Consider the following 18374-nt stretch of genomic DNA (forward strand, 5'->3'; position numbering starts at 1 on the left):
GGCATAAAATCATTTTAAGTTTTGCACCCCATGGTAAGTCTTAATTTCACTTTAGTTTGCTTTCAGAGAATACAAAGGTGGTAGTTATTTAAGTCAGAATGCTTTGCATGCACTATTCAGCAAGGGCTGGCTTCCTAGACAGATAGCCTGGAAACATTGGATCTCTTTGAGTACCCAAGGGCTTCAAGAAGACTGAGATGTTTTCAAATATGCTAATTTTGACAATTTTCTAAGTGTATTAATCTCTTTTAAAGCTAGTGAAACCAAAGCTCAGGCCTTAGTTAGTGGGTTATTAAAGACTTCAGGCATGTCAAGGTCAAGAAGAATCAGTCTCTGGTTGCAAAGTGGCTGCTTTCATAGCCCACTGTTGCAGACGTCTGTGCTAGCAGTCTCCTTGTTCTTTTTTCTCTGCCACTAGGCAGCACAATGCATGATTTCACTCACAAAGAATGCATCGGAGATTTTAAAACAGGTACTCCAGTTCCTTATAGATCCATATGTTACCAGACATTATCACACAAGCAAATCAACAGAAACACTAAGATGTAGTAGCGAACAAAACTTTAATTCCTGAATTCATTCCCTCATCTTCTCCACTTGAAGACAGTTTGTTGGAATTGTCGTTGCTGTTACCAGTCTCAATAGACTGTAATGCGTCATACTACTAACTCGGCGGGATCCAGAACATCCTGGGACACAGTCTTTAGGCACAGCTGTGGAGAATTATCGAGATTAGGTTGAAGGCAGAAGACCCTCCCTAACTGTGGCCAGCGCCAGGCCACTTGTTTTTTTGTTTTTGTTTTTGTTTTTTGTTTTGTTTTTTGTTTTTTGTTTTCTTTTTGGTTGGGAAATTTTATTGATGTTACAGGGAAGTTGACTACTGTAATGCATCACCTTAGTAATGCAGAGAAAAAGAACGGCTTCGTCCTCAACCATCCCCAGTCTCATGGCTGCAATGCTACAGTAAAAGACGTGAGGGAAAATAGAGTGCTTGTGTTGACTTAATATGCATAACATGGGAATTTCCTGAAGAAATGAAGAGCCAAGAGGACTTGACTTGTTATGTCCCATGTTCCAGTTTGATAAAGAGTAGACATTTGTAATATGTGTGTGTATCTTTTATCACACACACACACACACACACACACACACATATTGATATATGATATATAATTGATGATAAAAGAATATGACCTAAAGTTCCAGGAAAGTCAGGGCTGTTTCACAGAGAAACTTTGTTTCAAAATACTGGGGGGAGGGAGAGGGAGTTGGGGAGAGGGGGAGAGGGGGAGAGGGAGGAGGGGAGAAGAGAGAAGAGAGAAGAGAGAAGAGAGAAGAGAGAAGAGAGAAGAGAGAAGAGAGAAAAGAGAGGGCACTGGGGAAGTGAGAGGGTCTGCTAGCTCACCATGTCTTCTGAGAGCAAACCCCAGGCATCGCTCCTAGAATAGCATCTCTCAAGTGAGGTTTCCTACAGCTTGCTTTGGGGAAGAAGAGGGAGCCAGAAAGGTGAATGTAGTCTGCCTGTTCATGCTGTTTCCTGAAGAATTTCTTCAACTTGAAATAGTCAATAGATTAAGAGGTGACTGAGTGATCAGTCACTTGCCTAGAATGTACACAGTCCTGGTTTGATTCCCAGCACTGAAAAGAAAATCACTATGCTAAGAAGTCCTAATTTGAGGCTATGGACATATTATAAATGTTCTTTGTTTTATTTAAATATGCTTCCTGTGACATAGGCCTTCGTTCTGCAGAGCCAGGTGGATCTTTGTTAGTTCATAGCCAGCCTGGTCTACATAGCAAGTTCAACCCTGTCTCTGAAAAGAAAAAAGAAAAAACAAGTTACTGTCTGTGGGATTTGGTGGCACAGATCCATTATCACAGCACTCAGGATGTAGAGGCAGTGGGATCATAAGTCTGGGACTTGCCTGGGCAACCTAGTGAGACCTGATCACAAAATACAAAACAAAGAAAACACCTTCTCAGCCTACAGATTATGATTTGAATTCTATTACATTTTATAAAATGATCAAATGACCAAAGCATTCATTTTTATGAATCTATTCTGAGGTGAGAGATGTCAAGTAGTTAACAGCACTTACTGCTCTTATGGAGGACCCAAGCTCAGTTCCTGCTGCATCCATTATGGCTCCGTCCTAGAAACCTGACTAGGGATGGAGAGGGAATAAAGAGAAGACAAACATAGACACATGTGCACAGAAATGCTGGGGTCAGGTGGGCTGTGCACACCTAGTAGAGCGACATCAATTAATGGAAGCAACCAGGAATCTCAGTGTGTTATTATATAGAGCTCAGAGGCAGGAGTTAGCTACTCTGGGTAGGCAGTCTCTGGCTGTGAACATCCTGGAAGAGGAAGCTACAGTGGCTAATTTTCACCCACACTGGCCAATCATTTATAAACACTCCTACTTGGACTAATGAAGACTTTGCCAATTTACCATTGGTAGGAAGCATTTGGTCCTTGACATGGCTGAGCCCATGTGGACAATATATATTCAAGGATTTTATTCACTCTTTAGACCGACATTTACTCATGGCTTCCTACATCCCCACAAGCTCTAAACACCTAAACTCAGCAGCTTACAACCTCCTGTAGCTCCAGTTCTGTGGGGTACACCCCCTTTTATCCTCTGTGGGCACTGCACATACATGATGCACACACAAGCACTGCACACATACATGATGCACACACAAGCACTGCACACATACATGATGCACACACAGGCACTACACACATACATGATGCACACACAGGCACTGCACACATACATGATGCACACACAAGCACTACACACATACATGACGCACACACAAGCACTACACACATACACAAGAAATAAATCTCTTTTCCCCCTCATCTTTTTTCCTCCATAGTCTGTATTCCATCCCACTTCATTTTTACACCTTCTTATATTTCCAGGACACGTGTCACATGCTGTAAATGTTGCAAGCGCATCTCTATTCTGCTTACGAGGAGGGTAATATTGCTGGCATTTAACATGCCGCAGCAATACTCATGACTGAACATTCCTCTCTGTGCTTTTCCGCCTCCTTTAGTATCTCCTCCTATGAAGCCTGAACAGGAGACTTACATGAAACCATGATCTCCTTTCAAAGGAACACAGCGTCCAGGGAAGGAGACCCATTCATATGCTTATTGCCCAGTGCCCACCCAGGCAGTGTGAGTCCAGGAACAGGATTCTTTCTGGCCTCAGAAGAAATGCCACTTGATGGTAAGGGAAAATTTGCTAATTAATTGGGCCACTTAGAGGAGGTTATGGGACGTATGTAAAACTAGAGCTTTCTAGGGGATTGAGATGACTCAGAAATTATGTTTGTGCAGAGGTTCCAAGGTCTGTTTGCAGCACCCATCCCAGTTGCTTATGACTTTCAGTAACTCCATCCCTTCATCATGTGCCTCTTTTGGTTCCTGAGCGCACCCACGCTCGCTTGCACACACACACTCGCACACATTCAGACACATACACACGTGCATATTCACCTTCAAAAAAACTTGTTTCGCCTGTAGTATTTTAAATGTTTATGCTTGAGAACTTTCTATGTATATACAATGAACTGCAAACCATATATAACCCCATTTCCCCTCTCCAGCTACCCTATACTTCCTCCAACATGTCCCTCTTCCTTTCCTCCTCCCCAAACCCCACAACTAGTTCCAGTTAGTGTTGCCCAGTGCACATGGATGGGAGGGAGACCATGGGCAGGAGGCTATGCACTGGAGGTGGGAAATTCACCAGTTGTTATATTCTCAAAAAAGAATGATTATCTCTCCTTTAACAACTATGTGCCGCCAATAGCTTCTCAGAAAGAGTAAAGTCTGGAGGTCACCTACTCATCTATGCCAGGATTTTAACCGGCTTGTTCTTATGTAGGTCTTGTGCATGGTCAACAACAAGGCAAAACATATGACATTTCTTGAAACAAGGAGTGTCCCTGGAGGGCACAGTACACAAGACAACTAAACTCTTGGATGACAGATCCCTAACCAATGGCCTTCTGAGTATAATTTTAAATGGTGCTTGTGAACCAGTCTAGTGGACTTCCAATGCCATCATCCTAGAGACTGAGGCAAGACGCTCTCTAGATAGAGCCAGCCTGTGCCACATAGTGAGACTGCCTCAAAAGGTAAAATAAGGGGGTGTATCTCAGCTGATAAATGATCCTTTGCAAGCATGGATGGAGTCCTGGGTTTGATCCCAGCACTACCCACACCTGGCTTTTGCAGTACCTGTAATCTAAGCAATGGGGATGTGAAATAAGAGAATCAGAAGATCAAGGTCTTCTTCAGTTATTTGACCAATTCCAGGCCAACCTGGGATACACGAGACCCTGTCTCAAAACAACAACAACAAAAATAAAATAACATTGCTTATTTTTTAAAGGCATATTTTAATTATAAAACTGTGTGTGTGTGTATGTGTGTGTGTCTGTGAGTGGGTGTGTTTTCAATGCACATAAGCAAAAAAAAAAAAACCCACCGTCTGTTTATTTCTATACTGATACTTCTGTATCATTTTCCCTCTTTTCTTGCCCTGTACACTTTAAACATTTCAGCAGTAAATATGGTGACAGGAAGGCTTAAAGACATCCAAGTTCTTGACAAGAGAACCCCAAGACTTATCAAAGTTCTCAGTGACTGCGAACAATAGTGTTCTGTATTGGTGTCATTAAAAATAGACATAGACTATAAAATGGTCATTCCATTCACCAGCAAGTGACTTTGGGGCCAGGAACTCCTCGGTGGTGTGGATGCAGCAGTGTAGGGGTGAACTCTCCTGTCAAAGTGTGGATCTGAAGAGCGCATGACGTGAAGAGCATTTCCAAGTAATGGTGGCGTAACCGAAGGTCATGATGCTAGACGGATGACCATTTTAACTTGAGCAGTCACAGAAAGTGTCTATAAAGGGAAAGTGGGACAGAATTTCTGAGAGACCCTGTGGAAACTTTAAAATCCATCCATTTCAGTATGTCTTACCATATATATAACATATATATAGACACGCATAGGTCCGGGGAATTCATGCATGCAAGTGTGTGTGTGTGTGTGTGTGTGTTTGTGTGTGTGTGTGTGTGTGTGTGTGTGTGTGTGTGTGTGTGTGTGGACAGAGAGAGAGAGAGGGAAGAAAGAGAGGATTAAAGTTTGCTGGCACAGGAACACAACTGTCCCACAAAATACCTGTGCAGGAATAATCCAGAAGCAAGTAGCTTGGCATTAGACAATTCTTTGAACTTATTAAAAGACAGTGACTATTTCTCAAGGAAAATGCTTTTGAGTAAATACAGTGCCTCGGGTAAATACACAGTAGGCGTGCCTGCTCTTCTCACAGAGCTGGTAGTGCAGGGAGTGGTGGGTGGCCAGCCCTGCCTCTGACCTGCTGGAGGGGTAAGTAACCTCAGAAGAGACGGACTTTCTTCAGGAAGTACACAAGTGACTGGGTCCCTCCCTTGTACCTCAGCATGAAACACCTCTGACTGTTCTGGGCAAGGGCGTATCAGGAAATCCAGGGAGCTGGCAAAGCAGGCTGCTGTAACAGGCAGATGCTTTTCTAGAAAGGGAACAAGCTCATCCTTAAAGTGCATCATTGAGTCATAAAAAGGGAGACCAGAGCAGGTATGAGATGCAGGAGAAAAAATGACATTGATGTTGCTCAGAGGTGCAGATCCCAAACAGAGAAGACAAGAGTGGGTTTGTTTGCAAGTAAGACCCTCAAATAGCAGTCTAACAAGATCATATTATTGTTGTTGTTGTTGTTGTTATTATTATTATTATTATTATTATTAAAGAAGACATGTCCAGGTACTCACCTGTCAGTGTCTTACATATCAGCGACTGAAGCAGAGTCCACCTCTCTGCTTAACTTTTATCCACATTTAGCTTTTATCCCCAAGACAATATCAAAGTTCCTGCTTGCATCCATGTTCTAGGTGGCTCCAAAGAGAAAGTGGGGGTCCAAGTGGACACCTGTCACTTACAGTTGAACTATGTGGGAGCCAACTCCACAACTTACCAGCTTCACAGCCCTGGCACTTTCCACCTGCTGCATACTGTTTGCTGACGACTCAGAGGAAATACTTGTTTGTATTTCTGTTTGGAATATCTGTTAGAATACGGTCCTGGTAAAGAAGTCTATCGTAAGTATAATTCTCTTTTATTCTCTTCTACATAGTTCCCCATGCGTCCCCTTTTGTGTTGGGCTTACTGCAGCTCCGTTTTTCTGATTGTGAACTTTAAGTTGACAGTGTTTATCTTTTCTCAACCATTCTCCAAGTACCTAGGCCGCAGCTACATAGCGAGTTTGAGGCCAGCCTGGGGAGTCAAGCTGCTCCTTCCTTAGTACTTCTGCTCCGATGAATAGGTCATTTGGGGTAACTCGTCCAAACTCACAGTCCTTTCAAGCTGGACAGTCAGAAACCACAAGTGGAGAGGCAGCCATGAAGTCATGGTACAGCATGTGATCCCAGGGCTTGTGCTTTGCAGAGAGCATCTATTTATTGCTGGAGAAGGGGAGCATCTAAGACGACATCCTCCAGCATCATCAGAAAGATCCAGCCATTTCCTAACGAGTCATATGGAAAACAGCAGTTCACATGCAAGCTCCTTCCTGTTTCCCCGTAAGGAGTAGCTGCTGCCTTCTCCCTCCATGCAGTGTCCTGTAGACCTGGTCAGGATAAGTCCATCTTCTTTCTTCAGTTCCCTGGCCCTTACCCTGGGACATAGACAACCAAGAAGCCCAAGCCACAGATCCACTGTTCAGCACAGACCTATCTCTCCAGCCAGAGCTACCTGAGTCAGCGTGTGCACACAGGTCACTTGGCTTTTTTTTTCCTTTGTAAAAGGAAAAGGCAAAAAAATTCACGGCTTAAAAGTAGAAGTGTCAAGATGGTGTTACAATTATAGCACCAAAGTCTGGAGAGATGCCTCAGACATGGAAAGCATTAAAATATAGAAAGCTGGCTTTCCAAAATAGCTTTATGGCACTGATTTAAATGGTTTGGATTTCTCCCCTTTAAAGTTTATTTTACTTTCCCTTCTTTTGATTGTAATCAGTCATCTGAAGGATAACTGGTAAGGAGCCTTGTCAGCGTAGGTAGGTGGCACCTCTGTCTTCCAAAAGGCAACGTGGAGGAGGCCTTTCAGATCATAAATGTCTCTTCTGTGATTGTGTTTCCTTTGGTGAGTACACTGGGGACGACGAGCCTCGCTTGTGATGGGTAAGCACTCCATCACTGAGCCGCTCGGCACCCCCAGGCTTAAGGAGCAGAAGTTTTGAAATGAGCTATCGAAAGGACATTGGGGAAAAGGGGGATAGAGGGGTCTTCAAGTACAATGGTTCAGACAGCAGCTGTATACACGTAAGGAGGGCATAGCACTCCAGAGCTGAAGGCCAAGGCTATTTCCCTTTCAGGTTTGAAAACAAGGAAAAAGCAAATTAGGCACCTTGAGTACCCGCACCATGAAAACTGTCACCCAAAGCCTTTCTTCACGGATGAGAAATGTCAAGGGTATTTCTAAGTTAATTGGACACACCATCAAGTATGGCGGTCTCAAGTGCATATCCTTTGAAAGACTCGGAGTTGATGTCTTTTGAGCCAGTGCCTTCATGAAGATCTTTAATCTTCAGCAAAAGAAAAAATGTGGTAAGCTCTATATCAGTTCTAATTTTTAAATTAGAACAAAGGTCTCTGCTCAGGATGGTTGCTACTGGAAGGGGCCACATCATCTTGAGACACGTGGGAGGCTGAAAACCTAGCTGGTTAGCTACTCGGCCAGTGAGTGAAACACAGAGAAGAGTTTGCAATGCTTTCTCCAAGCTTCCGCCACCCTCATTAATGAATGACACCCACAATGAAAACAGTGCGTCTTCTCAAGGAGAGGTAGCAGAATAAGGCAGCATCCTAACACTGATGGCCATGTTCTTCTGACTCTATCAGCCTCTGCAGCTTGCGTGTGGCATTTCCAATTCTGTGTAACTATAGCCTTCCAGACGTGCTCTTTTTTGTCCTATGCCTACACTGCAAAGAGATAAAAGTCAAATTTTAGTTTTAAAGTTCATTTTTTTAATGTTTATGTAACCAACTTATGAGAGCGAGTGCTATACCCATAGACAATTCCAGGAAGTCTAGCGATCGTACAGGATGCTGCGGAAGGTGCTCAGATAATGGAGGAATCTGCCCGCAGTGATGAATGAGCCTTTGAGCCAAAATGTCAGGCAGGTCAGCTAGCAAAATGGCAGCTGTAAACAGCCCAGGCAGAGGGCAGGTTTGCTATGCATGCTGCTGCTGGACATCAATCACCTGATGCAGAAGAGCTCTGCGATCAAGCTACCACAAAGGAAATTGACAAATTTGTAAACAGAAAGACTTCCTCAGACCGTAAAGTGCAGGAATGTGAGTGACAGGGCATTAAGTCCTGAAGGGAAACCCACGCCAATCGTCTGTTCATTCATTCATTTAGCAAACATCCTTTGAGTGTCTGTTTAAGTACCAGATACCAGAACGTCCTGGCGTTATAAAGATGGAGTAAATGGCTCTGTGCTCCATAACTGTTGGGTCTCATTGTAACAAATGCCTTTTGTATATGCTGGACAAATGCACACGCATAGGTGCAGCAAAGGACACTGCAGAAACGTTGTAATTGCTGTTGGTGACATTCCACAGATGGGAAACAATGGCAGTAAGAACCAGAGAACACACAATAAATACTCTTCGGCAACAGAAATAACACAGTGACCAGGCTGCGGGTGAATGCTGCAGGCGGAGCTGACGTAAGGACATCACACTACATGAGCCTGTTTACGTAACATTTAAAGGTGGAAAACCATGGCACTAGAGCACAGAACACGGCTTTCATGGAAGATGAGGAGTGAGTGTCAGGTTAGTGAGGAAGGGGACTGCTGGGTACCATTCGATTTGTGAGCTGAGTGGTAGGCACCCCAATGTAGTTGTTATAGGTGTCTCTTTGCTCGTGGGTCCTCATCAAGGACAGAGCAAGACTCAGAGAAAGAAGCAGCAAGTCAGACTTCTCAGAGCAAAGGAAGATTGCATGCATGTAGATCTGAGGATCCACAGGGCACACCTTTTACCTACCACATTTGTGCTTCTTCCCAGCATCTTCTCGCTACCGTTTGGCTGGAGGCCTTAAGGGATGTTTCCCTACCCCAACACGTTTGCTACAACTCCTCATGTTGTGGTGACACCCGGTGCATAAACTCATTTCCACTGCTACCTCGTAACTGTAGCTTTGCTACTGTTATGAATGAATCATAATGCAAATATTTGATATGTGACTCCCAAATGAGTTGTGAGCCACAGGTTGAGATTCCCTGACTTAGAACCTTTGGATCTAGAAAGTTTCTGTTCCTTTTGAGATTGCTCTGGCCCTTGTGGTCGGTGTCACGGCTACATGTCTTGAGCTTGTCTCCCTACATTGGTCAGGTGAAAATGGCTGGATCCATGCCTGCCTCTCAGGTGACTTCTAGGCTGTGTCAATTAATACCACCTAAGACAATTTCCTTCTCTTTCTTCTCTATTCCTGCTTCTCCTTCATCCTTACTGGGATGTCTTAGATGTTACGTCATTCTTCTGAAATTCTGTCAGTATTTGGGTTTTTTTTTTTTTGCTTGTTTGTTTTCATTTTTTAAGACAGGGTTTCTCTGTGTAGCCCTGGCTGCTTTGGAGCTCATTCTGTAGACCTGGCTGGCTTAGAGATCCACCTTTCTTTGTCTCCCAAGTGCTGGGATTAAAGGTGTGTGCCACCACCACCAGCTTTGTCAACATTTTTAACAAGACCTTTTTTAGTAAAGATATAATCACCATATTGTTAATATACCTAGCAAAATTATCAATAATTCCTTTGTAATGGAATACTGAGCATTTCTAGTTTTTTTTTTTTTTTTAAATTTGGATGTCTTTCACAATTGATCAGTAGTTTTCTGGAAATTTGCCCCCTCCCTCCCCCCTTTTTTAATTCTTAAGAGCCCATCTTTTTTATCCTCCTTTCATGTAATAATTTATTACAGAAACTGGCTTACACTGGTTTGCTTTTTACGGTAGGAGGTTCCCCTCCTGAGCCTGCTATAGTGCTTCTGCTTCTCATTCCTTTGTTTAGCGATGGGTCTCATATAGCACAGCTTGGCCTCCAACTTACTATGTACCCAACGATGACCCTAAACTTCTGATCCTCCTACTTCTACCTCCTGAGTGCTGCTGGGATTTTAGGAATGTGCCTCAGTGCCCAGTTTTATGGCGTTTGGAGATCAAGCCAAGGCTTTTGTGTATGGTAGGTGACCATGCAACTCACTTGGCTACATCCCTTACTTTCCTTCTGCTGGTAAACATGTTTGTTCCTCTATCTCCTGGGCCGTCCATCCTACACAGTGTGGGGTTCAACTTTGGTTTAAGTCATTCATCTGTGTTGAGCCTTAATCTTCATGGCTTTAATGTGCTTTAAGACTCTGTGTAGTTTCTTCCCGAAGCTCTTTGTTTTTGTTTGGTTTCAGTTTCTATTTTATACAGCTCTTAACTTTGACAGTGGCTTCTTGCTCTATTAATAGTCCCCAGACACATAGTCAACTGCAACTGAAACCTCCAAGGTCAAGTTCTGGGTCCTTCCCATCCCAGAATGCCTCTGGGAGAAAACTTCCTTTCTTATTCCTCGTGTGCTTAGCTTATTATCATCTTTTGAATTTAGAGTCCTGCAGCTGTCTTAGAAGACAGACTGGGTCACTCTCCCAGAAGGGGTGTCAGAAAGCTCACAGCGAAGGGAATACTTAGCTGTTGCTACAACTGGAAATTCTTCCTCCCATTCCACAGCACTTCACTGTGTGGACCAACAAATACTAGGTACAAAGCCAACTGAAGTCAACTGCCAAGTAAGGGACTGCCATTCTATTAGCCCTCCTATACAGTTGGTAAGTCTGCTTGTCCTATTTCCACTCTGACAGTCTGAATGACTCTCTAGTATTAGCATTCCTTTTTCCCCAACACTAGCACAAAAAATGTTAGTAATTACCGAAGTTAGATAAGTCATGGTGCGCACAATGATCCCCCTTTTAAAATAAAATAATAAAACTGGAAAATGATTAATTCTTTCCTCATGCCTGAGTCAGGTATGCTTGAGTCGGTCACTGTCGCATTGACTGGGGGAGCTTAGAAGCTGTCTTTTGAGTCGATGGCTCAAACAAGCTTCGGCCTCTCCTGGTGCACAAGACCATCGCATTTGATGCTATTTATTACGACTGAACCCTGTTCGTGTGGTATCAGCCTTGTCTCTGTGGAAGCCCGTCTATTATCAAAAGCCTCTGCGTGCTTTATGTTCAAAGCGCCCAGCAATGGATAGAAAGCCAGGACTGTCCTAGATCAGGGGACCGTCACATCACCCAGAAGCTGAGGAAATGATTACAAGGCACCTGTCTGAGCTCTGCATGGTCCTGCTGGAGAGAAGCAAAACACCCTTCAGGTACATTTTTCTCAAATCAAATTGACATTGCACATGCAACTGGGGCCTTTAAAGGAAGATGGACATGTTTAAAAAAAGGTCAAGTACCTTAAGGCCAGTGTGGGAAAGATGCTCCTGAACCCCCTCAGAGATGGGGTGAATGTCAGAGACCAGGCATAGTGACAAGCCACTGACAGGGATCCTACACTTCCTGCCAGTGATTTTATTTCTTGGTGTCTGGAGTTTTCCTCTAATATTCTTTTGTCTGTTTTAGTTCCTCTCTTTGTTTACTTGTAAATGTGGTATGCATGTTTGTGTGCACATGGGAATCCAGCTGCTTATGCATGTGTGAATGCACGAGTGTGGGAGCCAGAGGTCATCTTTTGAGGAGGGGTCTTTTTTGTGAAGTCGGTGCAGTGCTCACTGATCAGCTAGACTGATTGGCCAATGAGTTCAGGGGATATATTTGTCTCTGCCAAAATCCCCAACTAGGGTTATGGACACACAAGACCCTTTCCAACCTCTTATTTTTTCTTTTTTACTGTGGGTGCCTGGAATCTGAACTCGGGTCCTTGGGCTTATGCAGCAGATGCGTTATTAACTGAGCTACCCAATCTTAACTTTTACTCTGTAAGTGACTCAAAACACACAGAGACCAACCTTTTCCTGAATTTTAGAGAGCATTTTAGGTCCAAGTTCAGCTTCCTGGTGCCTAGCAATGAATTCTGTGGGAACAAGTCAGCCACCAGGAAATGATGCAGCATGGACACAGTTCCAGAAAAATAAAACAAGAAACAAGTTCATTCCCATACCAAACTGGTGTGTAAAGACAGAAAGATCAAACGAGACAAAGGCTATCACAGAACAGAAAAGACTTAGAAACGCAAGGATCCAGATTTACACAAGCCAAGTGCAGACTCTCACACAGGCTCGAAGCATTTCCATTGTTTGGCTGTAGTCACTCGGTACTGCACCAAGCCAGTGTTGAGCTACTTAAGTCACCCTCTCATCCTAGAAGACGGAGGGGAAATATGGATAGCTTAGGTGTAATTCACTGTTTGTTGTGCTCTTTGAGGTGGATAGATCCTGAAAAAGAAAATGGTTTCTTGCACGCTAGATGAAAAATGACTCAGTGCCGAGATGGCTCATACCGCCTGTCTGTCCCCTTCCGTTCGTCTGCTGAGCACCTGAATCCATCAAGGTGCTCTCTCTCAGGGGTGACAGCTGATCTTCCCTGGACAGTGACCATGGTCAACAAGTGCTGCGTAGGATTATTCCTTGTGGCTAGAGCAACCTTACTTTGGTCTAGTGAAAGATAGGAATTATTTGATCAAATCAACCCCTGTGTTAAAATGCTAGGATAGTAAAATGGCTGAGTGAGTGAGCGATTTCCCTCAAGCTTGGTGACCTAAGTCCAATGCCTGAGACCCACATGGTAGAGGAAAGAACACGTTCCCCAAAGCTGTTTTCCTACCTCTACATATATGCCAATCTATGGGTATGTCTACATGCCTGCATACACAAACAAACACATGCAAAAGTAAATTAATTTAAGTTGGGGGGAAACGTGGCTCAACAGTTAGAATTCTTGCTGTTCTTCCAAAGAACCATGCAGGGCAGCTCACAGCCATCTGCAACTCTGGCTCCAGGGATCAAACAATCTCTTCCAGCTTCCACGGGCACCAAGACTCATGTGATGACACACAGGCACATGGGCACACGGGCACATAAATAAAAGCCAATCCTTTTGAAAACCTTTTTTTAAAAAACCCACCTCTCTTTACTTTGGATTTTAAAGAATTAGAGTTTTCCAACATTTTTACTTAAATGAATATACATTGCTCAAATTGGATGTTCTGATTATATTTCATATTGAGGAGAGAGTTTATGACATTGGCTCACCTAAAAGTTTTATTTTACGGTATTAAAATATTCATGTTGAGACCTAGAAGCATTTTAAGAAAGCACTGTAACTACTGATCAATTTACCATTATTATTACTTGTTTCTCTGTCTTCACTCTCTTCCAGGTCTTGTAATTTAACTGCTGCCAGTCATATCTCAGAACAAGTTTAGTAAGTTTAAAAACCTGCATCCCATTGGTTAATATTTTAACTCTATATTTATTTCATCTTTTTGCATGTTTTTTCAACACATAGCAGCAGTGGACCTATGAGGTGATTTGGTTTTTTTTTCCTGCACAAAACTGAGAAGTTTAAGATTACATAAACCACTTCCTCTGGAGTCTGAAAGCAGCTGAATGCCTTGCTATGTATAACTAGCATATGTGTGTGTGCGTGCATACATATGCAAATCAATACATGCATTGATACATTTGCATTGGTGAAATTCTCAGGACCTCTAAGAAGAAAATCAGATGTGGAGTTTGGGGACTTTTATCAGAGATAGAGGTTTTTAGTGAACTTAAGGTCTGTAAAACAAAAATAACAGAAGGGCAGAGAATCCTCCCTAATGCTGTCAAAGAACGGGGAGGGGGCAGAACATAACAAGACCAATTTTGTTTATATTTCAATAAACAGGCACTGGAAAAATTAACCAAAATCCTCATAATATTTATAGTTTTGCAGCATGTGCTCTGTTGTTTCATTTACTGCATCATAATTCTTGAAATGGAAGGGGCTCTTAGTAGCAGAGGAAACAGGAGAAATGGAAACATTTATCTTATGTATGCTCTGCAGAAGGAACCCTGAAAGTGGGAGAGGTAGGGCAGGTGGGAACAGCTGCAGCCAAGGAACCCTGAGCCAGAGCCCAAGGACTTTGGGTAAGAGAGCAATGTGGGTTTATGTCTAGGAGGAAGTGCTCATGAGGACTGGGAATGTGGCTAGTTGGTCGAGTACTTTCCCAGCGTGCACAAGGCTATGGGTTGACCCCTAGCACTGTATAAACTGGCTGTGATGGTGCACAGCTGTAATCCCAGCACATAGAAGGCCCATAGAAAGTTTTAGACAAGTTTGGGATACCTAAGAACCTACATGGAGGAAGAGAGGAAGAGGAAGAGGGATAGGGAGACGAGGAAGAGAAGAGGAGGAGGAAGATGGGGAGGAGGAAGAAGGGGAGGAGGAAGAAAAAGAAGAGGAGAAAGATGGGGAAGAAGAACGGTAAGAGGGAAAGGAAGAGGAAGAAAAGGAGGAAACTCTTTACCCATTTTCTCTTTTGCACGCTAGAATCTCTGAGGGTTTCTGCATCCTGGCCATGCTAAGCCAAACTCCCTGCTAGGTAGTGTAGTACACGCTACAGCGGTGCCAGGAACTAACTGTTTTAGATGTCCCAGGTGTTTATTGCACAGAATAAGGGTTTAGAACTACTGAGGTAAGAGGTTTTTCCTTAATAAGTTTTTTTCTTGCAGGGTCAGCTTCTGAAGATGTTTCAAGTTTATTATATGCAATTACTATAGCCTGATTTTACGTGAGTAATGACCTCTCAGTTCTCTGGGCCAGTGTGTAGGCAACCCTCATGGCTATGAGACAGAAAAAAAAATATTTAGCACATTCAAATATTTAAAGAGAAAAAGATCTAACCTGATTAAAACGACTGAAAACAATTGCTATTATTCACCCCATTTTAGTGGTATTTCTTTGTCGTTTGTGTCTGCTTTTTTATATTCGTGGTGCATGGGTGCCGCTGACATGTGTATGTGCACATGCATGTGCACATTCTCACAAGTGGATTCTCACAAGATCAATTTTGTCACCTCCATTTTAAACTTTTAAAAAACTGATGTTAAGGTCCCCGTGGTTGACATGATCATCTAACCTTTTCAATCATATTGAAATTTATTCCAAAATGTTTCAGAAGTTATGTGTGAGAGGAGTGTTTATAAGAAAGGATTTGCTGATGATGCTCTTCTACAGTGTAGATGTAGATCAGTACAATACAGTGGCCATATTTGAGACCTCAGAAGATAGAATTTTCTAGTCAGAGGAGACTGTAGTAACTGAGAGGATTGAACTTAAAAAGTGGCAACTGTTGTGAGCTAACCTATTGTGTTCCAGGCAGAGATCACCTGACTTCCCAAGACTTCCCTCAAGCCCAGGATTGATTGACCTCAGACATGATGACACAATAGAAGAATGACATGAATTTTGTCTGAGGGCAGTTAGCGGGAGGCTGGAGGCTGAAGGCTCGAGGCTGGAGGCTGGAGGTGCATGTGGGTAGTGGGACCTCAGAACAGGGTGACAAAGAGCAAGTGGGAGCTGCATATGTTGTATGCCTGTGTCTTCCCAGCCCAGACCTTGTAATGAAATGTAAGAGATGAACAAAAGTTTAAGGAAGTGTAAGGCACAGTTAACAGTTAACGGTCCTATGGCCTTTTAAACACACACACACACACACACACACATATACATATATATATGTATGTATGTATGTATGTATGTATGTATGTATGTATGTATGTATGTATGTATATAACTGCAGGAGCTTGTAGAATCCAGGAGAGGCCTCAGAGAAGTGAAGTTACAGATGGTTGTGAGCCATCACGTGAATGTTAAGAAGGAAACTAGTCCTCTGTGAGACTAGTAAGTACTCTTAACCAGCTACTAAGCCATCTCTCTGGCTCCTTAAGTTAATTCTTAAAATAAGTTTAAAGAATTAAGTACTGAAAAACCAACCCATTTTTTTCTCAGTAATCTTTTGTTGTTAGCAATCTGTTTATTTTCAGCTTGGACATTCATAATCACACTCCTTTAAAACATTCTCTTTACCCTCTAGGTATGTCTCTTGGAGATATGGCTTCAGTCAAGTAGTCTAATCTACATGACTGCATCTAAAAGAAACCCCTACTTTTGGAGATAAAATGGAATACTTGTCCACTTGGTACTAGGGATCAAAAAATTGGCATACTTTTGCACATTAAAATCAATAGAATAGTGCTGGAGAGATGGCTCAGTGGTTAAGAGCACCCGACTGCTCTTCCAGAGGTCATGAGCTCAATTCCCAGCAACCACATGGTGGCTCACAACCATCTGTAAAGAGATCCGATTCCCTCTTCTGGTGTAACTGAAGACAGCTACAGTGTACTTATATATAATAAAATCAATAGAATATGTTTATTCTGGTATACCTGTTACATAAAGATGTACTCATTTACTGTTATTTAAATTAACATTTAAGGGCAAGTGACAGGGCTCAGTGGATAAAGTGCTTGTCGCAAAATCACAACAAATTGAGTTCAGTCCCCAGAACCCACCAGAAGGTGGAGAGAACTGATTTCACAAAGTGATCCTCTGCCCTCTGTGTGCACGCACAAACACAGACTCACACACACACAATAAAAATAAATTAAAAATAAAACAGTAGAGGGACTGCAGGGGTGGCTCTGTGCTTAAGAGCTCATACTGCGCTTGCAGAGAACCCAAGCTGAGTTTCATCACCTTCCTACAGCAGCTGACAGCCACCTCCCACTTCAGCTCTGAGAATCCAATGTTTCAAACGGCAACCAACAGATTGGGAAAAGATCTTTACCAATCCTACAACAGATAGAGGGCTTATATCCAAAATATACAAAGAACTCATGAAGTTAGACTGCAGGGAGACAAATAACCCTATTAAAAATGGGGTTCAGAGATAAAGAATTCACAGCTGAGGAAATTGAATGGCTGAGAAACACCTAAAGAAATGTTCAACATCTTTAGTCATAAGGGAAATGCAAATAAAAACAACCCTGAGATTCCACCTCACACCAGTCAAAATGGCTAAGATCAAAAACTCCAGCGACAGCAGATGCTGGAGAGGATGTGGAGAAAGAGGAACACTCCTCCATTGTTGGTGGGATTGCAAGCTGGTACAACCACTCTGGAAATCAGTCTGGAGGTTCCTCAGAAAATTGGACATTTAACTACCTGAAGACCCAGCTATATCTCTCTTGGGCATATACCCAAAAGATGCTCCAACATACAACAAAGACACATGCTCCACTATGTTTATAGCAGCCTTATTTATAATAGCCAGAAGCTGGAAAGAACCCAGATGCCCTTCAACAGAGGAATGGATACAGAAAATGTGGTACATCTACACAATGGAATATTACTCAGCTATCAAAAAGAATGCCTTTATGAAATTCATAGACAAATGGTTGGAACTGGACAATATCATCCTGAGTGAGGTAACCCAATCACAGAAAAACACACATGGTATGCACTCATTGATAAGTGGCTATTAGCCCAAATGCTGGAATTACCCTAGATGCACAGAACACATGGAACTCAAGAGGGATAACCAAAATGTGGATGCTTCACTCCTTCTTTAAAAGAGAAACAAGAATACCCTTAGGAGGGGATAGGGAGGCAAAGTTTAGAACAGAGGCAGAAGGAACGCCCATTCAGAGCCTGCCCCACATATGGCCCATACATATACAGCCACCAAACTAGATAAGATGGATGAAGCAAAGTGCAGGCTAACAGGTACTGGATGTAGATCTCTCCTGAGAGACACAGCCAGAATACAGCAAATACAGAGGCGAATGCCAGCAGCAAACCACTGAACTGAGAATAGGACCCCCGTTGAAGGAATCAGAGAAAGGACTGAAAGAGCTGAAGGGGCTTGAGACCCCATATGAACAACAATGCCAAGCAACCAGAGCTTCCAGGGACTAAGCCACTACCTAAAGACTATACATGGACTGACCCTGGACTCTGACCTCATAGGTAGCAATGAATATCCTAGTAAGAGCACCAGTGGAAGGGGAAGCCCTGGGTCTGCCAAGGTTGGACCCCCAGTGATTGAGATTGTTGGGGGGAGGGCGGAAATGGGGGGAGGACGGGGAGGGGAACAACCATAGAGAAGGGGAGGGGGAGGGGAGCAATTAGGGGGATATTGGCCTGGCAACCAGGAAAGGGAATAACATTTGAAATGTAAATAATAAATACCCAATTTGATAA

General features: G+C 43.0%; 1 long non-coding RNA gene across 4 annotated transcripts; it reads left to right on the forward strand.

The window, feature by feature from the left end:
- The first annotated feature begins 5299 nt into the window (after positions 1–5299).
- On the forward strand, positions 5300–16428 carry LOC102553773 (uncharacterized). Of its 4 annotated transcripts, XR_005500910.2 has the most exons (6): positions 5300–10318; positions 10852–10949; positions 11361–11497; positions 13506–13550; positions 14843–14901; positions 15489–16428. It is a non-coding gene; the product is annotated as an uncharacterized LOC102553773 (long non-coding RNA). The 4 variants fall into 4 exon arrangements; XR_005500908.2 differs by having other exon boundaries at positions 5300–10949; XR_005500909.2 differs by having other exon boundaries at positions 10852–11497.
- The last annotated feature ends 1946 nt before the right edge of the window (positions 16429–18374 follow it).

This window comes from Rattus norvegicus, chromosome 2, assembly GCF_036323735.1.
Source record: "Rattus norvegicus strain BN/NHsdMcwi chromosome 2, GRCr8, whole genome shotgun sequence".
NCBI classification, from domain to species: domain Eukaryota; kingdom Metazoa; phylum Chordata; class Mammalia; order Rodentia; family Muridae; genus Rattus; species Rattus norvegicus.